At 55.4% G+C, this 14,456-nt stretch overlaps 1 long non-coding RNA gene across 2 annotated transcripts; it reads left to right on the forward strand.

The window, feature by feature from the left end:
• Positions 1-873: 873 nt before the first annotated feature.
• LOC123797125 (uncharacterized) lies at positions 874-14,398 on the forward strand. Of its 2 annotated transcripts, XR_015726748.1 has the most exons (4): positions 874-7,154; positions 7,246-7,343; positions 7,761-9,702; positions 9,929-14,398. It is a non-coding gene; the product is annotated as an uncharacterized LOC123797125 (long non-coding RNA). The 2 variants fall into 2 exon arrangements; XR_006780875.2 differs by having other exon boundaries at positions 7,246-9,702.
• Positions 14,399-14,456: the final 58 nt, after the last annotated feature.

The following is a 14,456-nucleotide window of genomic DNA, read 5'->3' on the forward strand; positions in this document are numbered from 1 at the left end:
GGACGTGGTGGAGCTGTCTGGGGTGTGAGGGGGGACGTGGTGGAGCTGTCTGGGGTGTGAGGGGGGATGTGGTGGAGCTGTCTGGGGTGTGAGGAGGGATGTGGTGGAACCTCTGTGGTGTGAGGGGGGACGTGGTGGAGCTGTCTGGGGTGTGAGGGGGGATGTGGTGGAGCTGTCTGGGGTGTGAGGGGGGATGTGGTGGAGCTGTCTGGGGTGTGAGGGGGGATGTGGTGGAGCTGTCTGGGGTGTGAGGGGGGATGTGGTGGGAGCTCTCTGGGGTGTGAGGGGGGATGTGGTGGAGCTGTCTGGGGTGTGAGGGGGGATGTGGTGGAGCTGTCTGGGGTGTGAGGGGGGACGTGGTGGAGCTGTCTGGGGTGTGAGGGGGGACGTGGTGGAGCTGTCTGGGGTGTGAGGGGGGATGTGGTGGAGCTGTCTGGGGTGTGAGGGGGGGACATGGTGGCGCTCTCTGGGGTGTGAGGGGGGACGTGGTGGGAGTTCTCTGGGGTGTGAGGGGGGATGTGGTGGAGCTGTCTGGGTGTGAGGGGGGACGTGGTGGAGCTGTCTGGGGTGTGAGGGGGGACGTGGTGGAGCTGTCTGGGGTGTGAGGGGGGACGTGGTGGGAGCTCTCTGGGGTGTGAGGGGGGATGTGGTGGAGCTGTCTGGGGTGTGAGGGAGGATGTGGTGGAGCTGTCTGGGGTGTGAGGGGGGATGTGGTGGAGCTCTCTGGGGTGTGAGGGGGGACGTGGTGGAGCTGTCTGGGGTGTGAGGGGGGATGTGGTGGAGCTGTCTGGGGTGTGAGGGGGGACGTGGTGGGACCTCTCTGGGGTGTGAGGGGGGATGTGGTGGGAGCTATCTGGGGTGTGAGGGGGGACGTGGTAGATCTCTCTGTGGTGTGAGGAGGGATGTGGTGGGAGCTCTCTGAGGTATGAGGAGGGACTTGGCAGAGCTTGCCAGAAGGGTGAACAGAAGTCAAGAGATTTGCTTGTTGGAGTTAAAGTTTGGTTTTCCCCAAAGTGGGAACTACTCTCTCTCTCTCTCTCTCTCTCTCTCTCTTTCTCTCTTTCTCTCGTTCTTGGAGGCTTGGGAAGGTGAGCCCTATTATTAGCAAAGACATGGTGCCTGTTATTTATTTATTTATTTTCTTCCAAACTGCAGCTTAGGCTTTCAAACCTAAGGCCAATTTGGGAACACCAGGGCTCTATGAAAAGCATTTCTATATGTTACTGAGTATTCACACATGTTAAATGGAGCTCTCCTGAAATGCAGACGTGGCCTTGCACCTTTGCACATAAAATAGAGCAGATCCTGCCAACAATTTCTCTTAAGCTGGAGGAATGGTGTTCTTCATGTCTCACATTCAGAATAACACGGACTAGATACCTTTAGGTTCTATGATGATCTCGTCTGTGGTCTTTGGTGAGGGCTCTTGTGACTTACTGGGTTTTGAACTTGATTCCCTCTATGACAAAGCCCGCAGGTTCCGAGGCTAGGGCAGAAAATGCAGGAAGGCAGCACAATCGGACGACATTTGCAAACCACGGCGTTAGATCAGGGTTACATGAAACTTCCCTTCCGTGACATCCAATTTCAGGTGCCTTTTCACCACGGTACAAATGGTTCCACATCTTTTTTTCCCCCTCCCCCGAGAGAATTATTTCTCAGAGTGCTTGTAAGATTCTCCTGCTTTTCCAGATAGAATCCTTCACCTGGCTTTTGTTAAACCTTATTAAGTCTGACCAAATTGGCTTGTGTTTCCCTGATGTGAACATTTCACCAGAGCCAAGATGGGCTTTAGCTTTTCTGACAGCTGGTGGGTTGTTTCTCCAGGCAAGGGAGAGCTTATAAGCACTTTCCGAATATGATACAGCACACGCTGGTTGGAGGAGCACGTACAGGCCAGGTGTTTGGGGAACAGTCTGTTAAAGCCAATGAATTTCGCAAATGGGCGAGATGATGAAAAGTTCTCAGCTTCCCCCCCCCCCCCCCCGCAGCGGTGGGTGCCCGGTAACCAGAGGAGGCAAGCCGGGGATGCTATTTGCAGCCATACCAGCTCTATAGGACTCCAGGCAATTGGGTGGTCAGCTAAAAATGCTGGTAAAGTCGGTCAGTTTGGGGTGGGACATCTTACCAACCCAGCAAAAGCAGTTGGGGATTGGGTTTCTTGAACTGGTGACAGGTGACCTGTGCATTCTGGCGAATCAATTATACCTGGAGGGGTGGCCAGCTTGAGCCCTCCACGCTCCTTCTCTTCGCCTGCTCTCACCTCTCACCACTGTTGACAACGGGCTCCTGCTAAGTGATAAATGTTCTTGGTATGATTATCTGTCTGATCTCCCTTGCTCTTGGAGCCTTTGATCTCTTATCTGTTCATTCTTGGTTCTTCTCTGGCATCAAACAGCTTTCATTGTCCTCTGAAAGAACACATGAGAAATGCCTGGGCTTGCCTCTTCCCTAGAAAGTGCCAGATAAGGAAAACACCCAGGGAAGAGGGAGCGAGAATGCTGGGCTCTCCTGGGTATCTGGGCAGCCTCTGTGGGAGGGAGACGCGGACCAGGCATGATAAAGAGCCGGAAGGGGGCTCCGAAGCAGCAGGGGAGGTGGTGGGGCTGGCGACAGCGGGGGGGATGCCCAGCAGCATTTGGGTCCCTCTGGACTCCCCAGGGTCATCCCTCCGGTGGATCCAGGGCCGTCACGTAGGCAGGGGTATGGACTTGTCTTTTACAAACCCATACGTAATCACTCACAAGTGTCCCTGGCATGTTTGACATCTTAGTGGTGTTAGCAGGGTTGGACACTCTTCCTGGTGTCCGTGGCCTCACTCACACCTCCTGGTCCCCTGCCTCACTGGCTGTTTCTTCCTGGTCTCCAGCATGGCCTCCTTTCCTGTATCCATCACTCCTCTGTGCGACCTACATCCCATGCTCTGTGCTCCGTCTCCTACATCGGGGGTTCACAACCTAGGGCAGGCGTGGGCTTTGGGAGTCAGTGGAGGCCCATCTGAATGGGGTGTTTCACCTCCCTTGGCCCCTCTAAAATTAGCTCCTTTTCCAGGGTTGCCTACCTCGACAGATGGCAGCGGGATCACATGTTGCCCCCGCTGGGGATCCGGAAGTCTCCCTGCACCTGGGCATTGTGGACGGGCTGCCCAAGCTGCTCACTGCCCTCCATGTGTGCACGGTGAACGAGGCGGTCACGGAAGCCTTGCTGCCAGGGGCCCAAGATTCCTCTCCTAGTCAGTGTCCTGGAGCATTAGAGGTGTCAGTGCTCCCCAGGATTCTGTTTTGAAAAATCTCAAGTTTACAGGAGCATTGGAAAGAGTTCAGTGAACATGCATGTTCCTTTGCATTGTTAACACTCTGCCGTGTTCCTGTTCTGTCTCTGGTTTGCTGAGCCGTTTGGTCGTAAGCTACGGAGATCAGGACACCCACCCCAAAGACTTAAACACACACCCACTGAGAATAGCGACGTTCTCCTACGCACACGACGTGTTAGCACACGTGTTCCTCTAATGCACGGACTGTATTCCAGTTTCTCTAATTGTCCCCACGTGCCTTTCATGGCTGTTAAAAAATTAAAAAAAACTCCAGGGTCCAAAGTTCACACGTCACCTCGGTTGCCCTGTCTCTCCCGCGTCTTACTCTTGAACAGTCCCTGCACGTTTCGGTTATTGTCTATTTTCCGTTCAACTCTTCGGAGGAGCCCAGGCAGGTTGCTCCCAGGCTCTGCCCCACGCTGGGTGTTCCTGGCCCCTCCTGACTCGACCCAGGTGAGACCAGCTTGGCACAAGTACGCCCAACATGGTGGCACGTGAGCGGCTGGTGCTGTGGGCTTGGCTGCTGTGGCCGTGGGAAGGCCGACTGCGCCAAATGTCCTTAGATCATTGATGGCTGAGTTTTATCATCTGTAATTATACTGAGCATTGAAAATGTGGTTTTTAAATTCCATGTAAACTCATGGATTCTTGGTGTTTTTCTCGGTTTTGTTCATGTGTTGTCCTCGGTGTCGTGCTCGCGTGGTTCAAGTTCTGCCCACAGGCGAACAACGGCTCTGCAGCCCATTCCGTGGGTCCCCGCCAGTCTCCGGGCACCTTCCTGCTTTTGGGCCACCGTGTTCCAGGCTGACCTTTGACCTGACCTAGGAATCAGTCATTTCTTCAAGAAATCCGGCCTCTTTCAGTGGGTGGTCCTATTTATCCATCAAGATTCGGGTGCTGGGTGTCGCGCGTCGAGGCCCCTTCGGTGAATGCGGCTAAGACATTCTGTGTAGCGATGCCTCCAGGGACAGCAGCCCCCCGATTCAAATCCAGCACGGCAGGATTCATGTGTCCTGCCCTCCGTTCTGTACTTACATTCCTCTTTATAGTCTAATTCCCAACAGTTTCCACGTATGTACGCATTTCTACTACAGGACGCAGACCACGGGTCATAACTTGAAGCTGATGCCTGCAGCCCTCCCTCCCTCCGGAGACAGCCTCCAGGCGCACAGAATATCCCATGCAAGTATTCAAGGTTACTCATTTTATTTGTTTTCTCTCTGAAGTCACTGTACGAATTTGATACATGGTTAGGTTCATTTGTTTCTCTTTATATTCAATCGAGGCTTCGCTTCCATTATTTTATTTCATTTTCTGGGTATGTACGTTGTTGACCTAACTCAAAAGTCAAAACCATATGGAAAGGTGTATTTCCGTTCTTTGTCCTCCGTCCACTCCTGCTCTGCTTTAGCTCTGGTTTATCCGTCCTGTGTGTCTGTCTTTCCTTCTGTTCCCTCTCCCACGACAAGAAGCAAATGCATACCTGTTTTTATTTTCCGTCCTTTCTTACGCTGCAGATAGCACGGCACATACCCTGTGCATATATCTCATGGCATGTACTCTCGTGGCACGTGGTCTCGTGGCGCATACTCTCCATGGTGTCTGCTCTCGTGGGGCATGCTCTCTGTGGACCTTGCCTTTCATTTCCGTGCAGCTGTTTCCTCCAGCGCGTGCACGGTGTTTTCCTCGGGAGCACGTGGCCACCAGCCCTGCGCTCCTGGGACAGCGCTGCGGAGCGTGGCCTGTGGGTGTGTGGTTCACGGTTGTGCGGGCGTCTCTTGGCAGTGGAACCCCAGAGGCAAGATTGCTGGTTGGAAGATCGACACCTGTCTGGTCAGCAGTGGTCAAACCGCTTCCACGGTGTGGGGCCATCCTGAACTCTCACCAGACTTGTGTGAGAAGCCCTGATGCCCCCCAAGCGAGTGTTGCCAGCCGTGAGAACGGTCGGTCCCCAGGGTGGCAGGTGGTATCAGCGTTGTTTCAATCTATGGTTGTCTTACGAGGGAACATGAGTGTGTTTTTGTGCATAGGGGCCATTTGTGCTTCTCCTCCTGTGATCTCCCTCTTTTCATGTCTGTGTCCATTTTTCATTTATTCCTCTTGATTTTAAGAGTGCTTTACATGTGAGGAGGACGTCCGTGGCTCCTCATCTCGGTGTCTCTGTCCACTCTGCCCCAGAAGTATGTCTGGCTCATATCACTTCTTACCCAGATTACAACCATCACCTCCTAAAACTGGCCACCGTTCTCTGCACGGCCCCCAGGAAAGCTCATCACGTCACCTGCACCAGATGGGTTCTCGTGTCCTCGGCACAAGGGGCCTCGAAGGCCACCTAACGTGGCGTGAGTCCAGCCCCAGCTCACCCCCTTGCCCCGTCCTCCCCATCCACCCGACTCTCTCCTACCTGGTGCTCAGAGCTCAGTCTACATGTCACTTGCTCGGGAGGCCTTCCCGGACGCCCTCTGCGTCTCTGCTCCTGGAGCACTGTGTCATGCACGAACCACCTTATTCCATCGCGGGACCGCGAGCTCCGTGAGGGCAGAGGGGCCTGCCTCTCTCGGGGGGCCCCGTGGCCTGACAAGTGCCTGACACATAGTAGGTGCTCTGTGAGTGTTTTGAATGGATGCTAATGCCCCGGGTTGCTCAGTGCCAGGCGGGTCAGGAGGATCGGGCCGAATGACCCCGTTGTTAAGGGCCCCACGGATCGGCCCAAGTTTCTGAAGGCCGAGTGTTTACTTTCGGAATGAATCAGGCACCATTGCCTTTCTTTCCAGCATGACGTTCTTGTTCAAGATGGCTTCCGTTCTGAGCTCCAGAGACTCCCGGACACCGGGGGCGGGGGGGAGGCCCCCGCGTCAAGGTTATGCTCCAGTCGGTGTTTATTCAGCAGGCGCTAATAAATGAAACCGAAGTAACAAGCTGTAACTTAGCTTCTCCGGCTCGACTGGAGCCTCCGTTGGGGGAAAGGGTCAGATTTCAGCCCCCAGGGTGCAGGTCACCACCTTGGAAGAGGGATAGTTCTTAGTGTCACCGGGAGACCACTGTGTCCTTCCTTTCAGTCGTTATCCCGAGCCTGGAAAAACAGAAAATCGAACTGAGTAGAGCAGAGAAGTGCTGGGAACCCAGCCAGAGAGCCCCCCAGCCGGTGAGGGGACAGCAGGCCGGGGCCCCTCCCCCGCCCCGGCACCCCCAGCACGGTCGGCGGCAGAAACACTGTCCCGCGGAGTGCACGGGACCCTGGCCCAACGTCGTGGGGCCCTCTGCATCTGCCGCTGAGCACGCGTGGAGCCCCGGAGCACGCTGCTGGTGCAGGATATCGGATATCGGGGTGTGCACCGGGAGCAACCTGGGCCGAGAGCAGTGCACGGAGGTCCCTCGCCTGTCGACACTGCTGCAGGGTCACGGCCAGCGCTGCACGGCCCGTTGGAAAATTTGGGGGCCACCATTTACCAGGCCACGTTATCACGTTAACCGAAGCTTTGATGTGACCAGGGCAGTTTCCTTGCAAAACTAACTACGAAGCAGGGGTCGTGGGTCACGTCTGCAGAGGGTTAACACATCGGCAGTGACCTTGCCTTGCCCTGGTGTTTCCCTCCTGCCCCCAGGCAGGGTTGGGCGGTGCACAGGCCCCCATCCCCCCAGGGATGATGCTGTGCCCCTCTGCGGTCTTCCTCCAGGCCAAGGAATTTCACTCCAAAGGAGATCTGTGTGTTTCTTTGTTACTTTATCCAGAGGCTTCCACTGACCTGAGCAGGGTGACTCAGGGGAAATGGGGTATTTTCAGCCGGGGCCATCACAGCTGCTGTATCAAGTGTCTTTGGGCCAGTGCATTTCATGACAGGTGTGTTTTTATTCAGAAAAAAATAATGCACTTAATTTAGAGGATGGACTTCCCCTCCAAGAACATGGCCCTTCCCCCCCCCCCACCCCAGCCGCCAGCGGAACCCGAGGTGAGGGGGACCGCCGTGTTCCCTGTGGACCGACCGTTAAGCCCGGAGCCAGCCGACCCGGCTCCTCTCGTCTTTAATGAGTATGTGAGCTCCCTGGGCCCCGCTTCCCATCTCCCAAGTGGGTGCCAGCCCTGCCCTGTGAGCCTGGAGGTCTGGGGGCTCCCTGAGGCCGCCTCGGGCTGGGCGCTGGGGTCCCCGTGGGTTGGAGGTGTGAGAACAGACGCACAGCGGACGGGGCCCTTGCCATATGGAAATCGTTTCCTATACCCTTTTAAAATGAATTCTACTGAGACAAAATTAACACCCTCTTAAAAACTAATTTGGCGAAGTAATACATGTGCAAAGTGTAAAAGGTGAAATTGTGCTAAGAGATCCGTCCAGCCTCCCCCCACCCCCAGGGGATATCCTCACAGTCCCATCTTCCACGGATTTCCCTTTGTATTTACCTGTGCTTCTAGCTGGCGTTGTTTTATTTTTCTTTCTCGATTTTCCCTTAGGATAAGTCTGCAGATTTCCCACAGTGGGGGTGGGAGCTTGGCTCTCTCGCTCTGTGACCCCCTCCCGTCCAGTGTGGTCACGTCACAGTGTGGGTTAAAGTCACGGCCAGGGTCTGCCTTCCGTGGGCTCCGCAAGTAGCGTTCGACTCAAACCTTCGCCAGCTGGATTCTTCTCTCCTTCCCCAGACCTGCTGTGGCTTCAAAACACAGTCTCAAGTCCTGTGACCCCACTTCCGTCAGGAGGGGGAAACTGATCCCCCACTCTACTTGAATACGGTGACTCGATTCTAGGGAACAGACGTGCTGGCGCTGGGTCACACGTGGCTTCCTCTCCACCGCAGGGCGCGTCCGTGCAGTCCTGGGCTACCGTGTGCCGAGTCTGGCCATCTGAGGCCCCCGCGTGGGGGAGACGGTGTCCAGATGCCGGGGGAGGGACGGATGTCTACACCCCAGCTACTAGAATCTTCGAGGGACCCCAGCCCCAACCACCAAGTGAGACGCACATAGCTGAGCTCAGTCCACCTCGAGAACCACGAGAGATAATAATAATAGTAATAGTAGTAATAACGTGATTGTAGTTTCGTGCACTAAGTTAGGGTTGGTTCCTCAGTAGTTATTGGGGAACATTGTCCCCCACTGACGGCAACTTCACCTTGCTCAGACCCAAACCTGGGAGCACTTCCGATCCCCTCTTTCTGTCACACGTCACAGCCAATATGTCAAGAAACACTTTGGCTAGGCCTTCAGAGTTCACCTGAGTCTGACCACCTTGCAGGGCCTCCAAGGCCGCCCCCCCCCCCCCCCCCCCCCGTCCAAGCCTCCATTACGTCCTGCCCTGGGGCACGGCTGTGGCTCTCCACCCTCCTGGTTTATTCTCAACACATCAGGAGGAATTTTCCTGCCGACAGGTAGGTCACGGCATGCCACCCTCCACACAAAACCCTGCAGCGTCCTGGCCCCTCAGACCCTCTGACCTCGCCCTCTGCCCCCTTCTGCCCAGCCTGCCTCAGGCCCTTTGCACAGGCCATTCTCTCCATCGATTTGCTGGAACCGATAATTACTGTGTGTCTGTTACTTGCTTAGCGTTTCCCACAAGTGCTTCAATGCTTCTGGACGCTATTCTCTGAACCGCAGGCACGCCGTTTCCTCCCGTTGCTCGGGTGCCCGTCTCCGTCAGCGGTCACCCGCCATGTCCCGTTAGCACCCGCCTGTGTGGAGCCCGTGGTCCCGTTGCACATCCTGGTGCTGGGTGTCCTGCCTCATGGGCGGACGCCCGGCCAGAGCGCGTCTGAACCATTCTTTCCACTCTCACGCCTCACTGGTCTCCGGGCCCCACGGGCGGAGGCCCTGCTGCTCACGGCTGTGCGCAGACGATTCAGAAACCGCGGCCACTTGGTTGTCCGTGAGAGTTGCCTCCCTGCACGACTTCTCTTCACTCAGGGTGCTAGGAATTTGCAATGATGCATCTCAGCGTGAGTCTTTATTTGTTGTGTGGGGCGCACGGTGGGGCCTTGCAGCCTGGAGACCCCTGGTCTTCGTTCTGGAAAACCGTACCCTTTCAGCCAGAAGGCCCTGCTCTCTCTGTAGGGACCCTACTGGCTGGACACCGGACTTCTGGGACTGGTCCTCGTTCTGATCTTCCTCAGTTACTATTAATTTTAGGTCTCTTTGCCTTTTGTTTTATCTTCCAAACTGTCTTGTTAAGTGTTTTGTTTTATTCTTGCTCCCAACCGTTTTCTCGGTAAGTCCTTACCAGTAGCACCCACGTCTTGCTCGGTGGCTCGAACATCTTTACTCCTCTGACGGAATTCATCGAAGGGTCTTTGTGTCCATGTTTCTTCCTGTCCCTGCACAGCTCTGTCCTCTGGATCCTCTCTGGTGGCTGTCTGGGTCTCTATCTTTAAGCTGACACCTGCTCTGCCTGAGTCCGACACCTGGGCAGGTGAGGGAGGCTGTGGGGCGGGGCTTGTCCACGGAGTGGGGGACACTTGCACAGGTGAAGGACACCAGAGCTGGGAGCCCTCTCCCTGGGGGCCGGTCAGCCCCTGGGGACCCTCTGCACCGGCCGTGGGGGCAGGCAAACCCGTGGGGCCGTCCACATGCCATCAGAAGCAGGAGGAGGAAGGGGTCCCGCCACCCTCTATGCGCTCTGTCTACCTTGACTTTAGGGCCGGGCCTCGAACGTTCCTGCAGCCTGGATCCTGGGCCTCCCAGGTCAGAACCTAGAGCTCTACAGGCTGATCCCCTCCACTCGTGGGGGCCCCAGGTCTCGGCATCTTCCAGACACCCGTGGGACCCGCTCATCCATGCTGGGGAGCGAGCAGCCCGCTAAGTCGTCTCAGAAGCTGAGTGTCTTTTAACACCAGAATTGTGTGTGCTGTCCAAAGAGAAGGGAGAGCAGTTGAGACAAGCAGTGCATGGGCGGGATGTGCACCCGTGCTCGGTGCACACACCCCTTCCCCGAGGGGCCGGCACCTCTCGCCCCTGGACGGGCACGGTGCCCAGCTCACGGAGTCGACCGAGTCAGGGGGTGAGCCGTGCCTGCTGTCTGAATGCTTGAGGGAGGGCACACATACTAGTATAATTTTGGGGTGTCTTTGACTATGGGCACGGGGGGCACAGGTGAAAAGCCCTGCTCTGTGCCCTGAAGGAAGAAGCAGGCTTCGGGGGGCTTCTGGGAAGTGCGCCGGTCCGCGGGGCTCGGCCCTGGACTGAGAGGGGCTGGGGAGTCCCTCTGGTCTTCACGGCTCTGGCACCAGCTAGCGGGGTGCCCAGCTCAGCCTGGAACGTTCTCTCTCCCTGGCACGAACCCGTCTCTCTGCAAATGGTCATTCTGTGTCCCCGTCAGCCCCCGCTCAAGTTTTCTTCCGTCCACTCCTGCCTGTATGCCTCGGTTCCAACACTGACGTCCCTCTTTCATTTGTCCCGAAGAGACCTGGGTTCTAGTTCCCACTTGGCCACTGATTGCCTGGCAATAGCTTGGACTTGGGGCCTAGACTCGAGCGGCCCAGGCTCGAACCCCAGCCCTGCACGGGTTGGCCACGTCCCACGGACAGGCGTTGGGCCCCCACAGGTCTGCCCCCGCCTGTCCCACGCAGACGCAGCAGCGGTGCCTAGCTCGGGCCGCCATGGGGCCAGACAGGCGGTGGGGGGCGGGGGGCAGCCTGGCTCGCAGCTCACAAACGGCTGGCTGCAACCTTTACCATCATCCCGCTGGAAACCCTTGCACAGACTTGTTTCTCCAGCACGACCGCACCGCGGACCGGGGCGCCTGGCCTGTGAGGCTTCTCAAAGGGCTGAGGCAGAGGAAATGCAATCCGGCTGACTTTGTGGCCTCCCCGGGCCTCCTAGCAACAGGCAACACAGCAACGGGGGACAGCACTTCCCTTGGGCTCAGGGCACTCGGTTGCATTTAAAAAATGCCATTCGGTATGAAACCCCCGAACCCTTCTCTGTCACACGGACACCCCTGTGGCAAGCGTGGTCTTTGATCCCGTCTGTGCTGGTGGCGGGTCTCCCACAGATTTGTGCGGGCGTTGCCAGCTCTGGGCCTCCCTTCCCGCCAGCCTGGGAGCTCTCACACCGGTGGCAGGGCGTCCCCACGGCGCCCTCTCGCGGAGCAACGGTGTCCTTGTCTTGAGCGCCTGTTTCTGTTTCTTAATCATAGTATGGGGCGTATCCGGAGTTACAGCTGATCCACGTATTTCGCTAAACACTTCTAAAAATTGCTCATTATCTCATTTTCAATACTTGGGACTATGAGGCTTGGTCTTCACCATCTAAGATTCCACCTGGGGGGCTCCTGGGCTCAGAGGGCTGCTTTCACGGGAGCGCCCGGCCGCGCTGGTGCCGTGGGGAGGGCAGGCCTCCCTGGGGCACAGGCCAACTGTCCTGTGCGGGGGCCGCAGTTAGGACTCAGAAAGACTGCCTGAATCACCGTTCTGTGCTGGCCCCAGCTCACCTGCCCCCAGGTGGCCGTGCTGACGATGCCGGGGCGGGGGGCGGTGGTCAGAAAATGCCACCGGGAGAACTGCCACTTTGGCATAAGGATTATTTTGAAAGCAATTGAGAAGCAAAAGTTCTTTGCCTTCCCTTATCTGCCTAAAAGCAGGGTATACATCTTCCTTTGAGAGAGGTGCCCCTGTGTACCAGGAAAGGAGCTTGTTATCACGAGATTGGGGGTCACACGGAGGCGAATCTGCATCAACAGACCTTCCTAAAATAATCCTTACCTTCTATTAGTCCCCCCGTATATTGTAGTCACTTCCCCACAATTTATTGCCCTTTCTTAAATGGCACTAAGCCCCCAAATTGAGGTGCTTCTTTGAGTCTTTACGTCTTTTTTGTGAAACTCCCATGCATGTGAAAGTATGAACATCGATAAAAATGGCATGCCTGTTCCCCTGCTACTCTGTCTTTGCCTGTTTAATTTGCAGGTCCCTGGGTACTGGACGTAAGAGGGTAGAGGGTAAATTTTCCTTCTCCTTCAACCCGGTGTGGAGTTAGTTGTGACAAGGGCGGGAGGTGGGTCAGCAGCCTTTGCGCCACCTCCAGGGCACTTCCTGCCACTGGTTCAACCCTTGAATGTGACTACTTTATTGGGTTCAGCAGGCGTAACCACGGTGCCCCACAAACGGCCAAAGACAAGAAGCCAAGCGTGCAAAGAGCCCAGTACACGCTTGGCCCCATGTCATCTTGACTTTCAAGTGGCTTGATGTGCTCTGTGAAATGTTAATGCTCCAGGGTGAAACCCAAGCCGCTTTATCCTCAGAGCCCCTGGTGCCAGTGGTGACGGTGAGTGGTGAGCCAGGCGTTTCTTCTCCCGGAGCACAAGGGATCTATTCAACAAACTCACGGTTGAGGACAAAAAGCTATTCTTGTATCAGATCAGCGAGGGAACTGGTCCAAGGGCAAAGAGGATTTGAGGCTTAGGTCCCGTTTCCTGTGCAGAAGTGAGCCCTGAGGGGAGACCCCTGGTGAGACACGGCCGGCACCTGCGAAGACGCAGCGTTTCCGACACTTCAGTTCTTCTGCAGCTCAGGGGTGGGCCTGGGAGCCCACAGGTGGACAAGCATCCCCGGCGGGCTGTGCTGCACAGGGCTGCCCACATTCCAGAAACACTCAACGGCGTCCGCAAGATGCTTCGCACACACCGTTAAACCTACCAGGAGCACAAGCCTGACTCAGTAGTAAAGGAGAATAAACATATTCACATGTCCCAGGGTGTGGCCCATTCACACTCTCCCTGGCCCACACGTGTGCTAGCTCGTAAGTATTTATGGACACTGCCCATGCATTTGGCATCCTGAACTGTACTTTCAAATGGAACGTTAAGAAAGAGTCATGATTTTTGCAATGAACAACTCCACGGTCAACATGTAACACAATTCACAATGAATAACATCGTTCGTACCATGCAACACTAATTTTAAACTGTCTCTTACAGCTCCCAGGATTAGGCCAGGCTGCCCAGCTTCTGCAGAAGGCCTGGCTGGCACCCGTGCCTGCTATGGTCCCTCGTCTCCTGGAAACGGGGTCCTCAGATCTGGACGTTCGATAGTCTCCTCGTCCAGGACAGAGGCAAGTGCTGTGTCTGGATGCACTCTGCACGCTTAGGGACCAGCTCTTTAGAAACTCTGTTAAATACACAATTTATGTGGGAAAAGAAAGCCCTTCAAGAAAAGAAAGCCTTCCCACTTGACTTTTCCTGGAAAATTCTGTTATTTTCATTAGGAAATGCCATCCGGTGTTATCATATATATATTTTTTAATGTTTTGGCACTCATTTATCTAAATAAGAAGATTGCTGACTGGTTATTTTGTTCCAGAAGTTCCTCTCAGTCTTAGCCAAACTTCATCTTTAGAGCAGTTTGCAGTGAATGTAATACGCACTAATTATGGGTTATATACTTTCCTATGACCAATGTAAGATGAAATAATGTTAAAAACAATGATTTTCGGGGCACCTGGGCAGCTCAGTGGGTTAAGCGACTGCCTTTGGCTCAGGTCGTGATCCCGGGGTCCTGGGATCGAGTCCCGCATCAGGGTCCCTGCTCAGTGGGGAGCCTGCTTCTCCCTCTGCCCCTCCCCCTGCTCGTGCACACACCTTCTCTCTCAAATAAATAAAATCTTAAAAACAACAACAGTGATTTTCTTGGGCATCATCTTAGCAGAAGTCTACTTCCTTCTCCCCCGTGTAGAGGAGATGTGTTTTCCCCTAATGGAGGGAGCGGCAGGAGAGGACCGCTTTCTCCTCGCTGCTGGACTCGGGGGCCAGCGTTGTTCCAGAGACCCCAGGACCAGTGACACAAGCACACGTGTTCCCATCCTGGTTGCAGCCTGTGACGGCTCCGGGGCTCCTGTTAAGGTCCTGTCCTGCAGGTCCCACACATTCCTTAACGAGGCACCGGGGAGAGATTTTTTTTAAAACATCTGATAGGGGCGCCTGGGTGGCACAGCGGTTAAGTGTCTGCCTTTGGCTCAGGGCATGATCCCGGCGGTCTGGGATCGATCCCCACATCAGGCTCCTCTGCTATGAGCCTGCTTCTTCCTCTCCCACTCCCCCTGCTTGTGTTCCCTCTCTCACTGGCTGTCTCTGTCGAATAAATAAATAAAATCTTTAGAAAAATAAAATAAAATAAAACGTCTGATAAAACAATATGCAACAATCAGTGTGTTTTGGTGTATTTTTACCAA

This window comes from Ursus americanus, chromosome 14 (assembly GCF_024610735.1).
Source record: "Ursus americanus isolate L20-20 chromosome 14, mUrsAme1.1.p, whole genome shotgun sequence".
Classification (NCBI taxonomy): Eukaryota; Metazoa; Chordata; class Mammalia; order Carnivora; family Ursidae; genus Ursus; species Ursus americanus.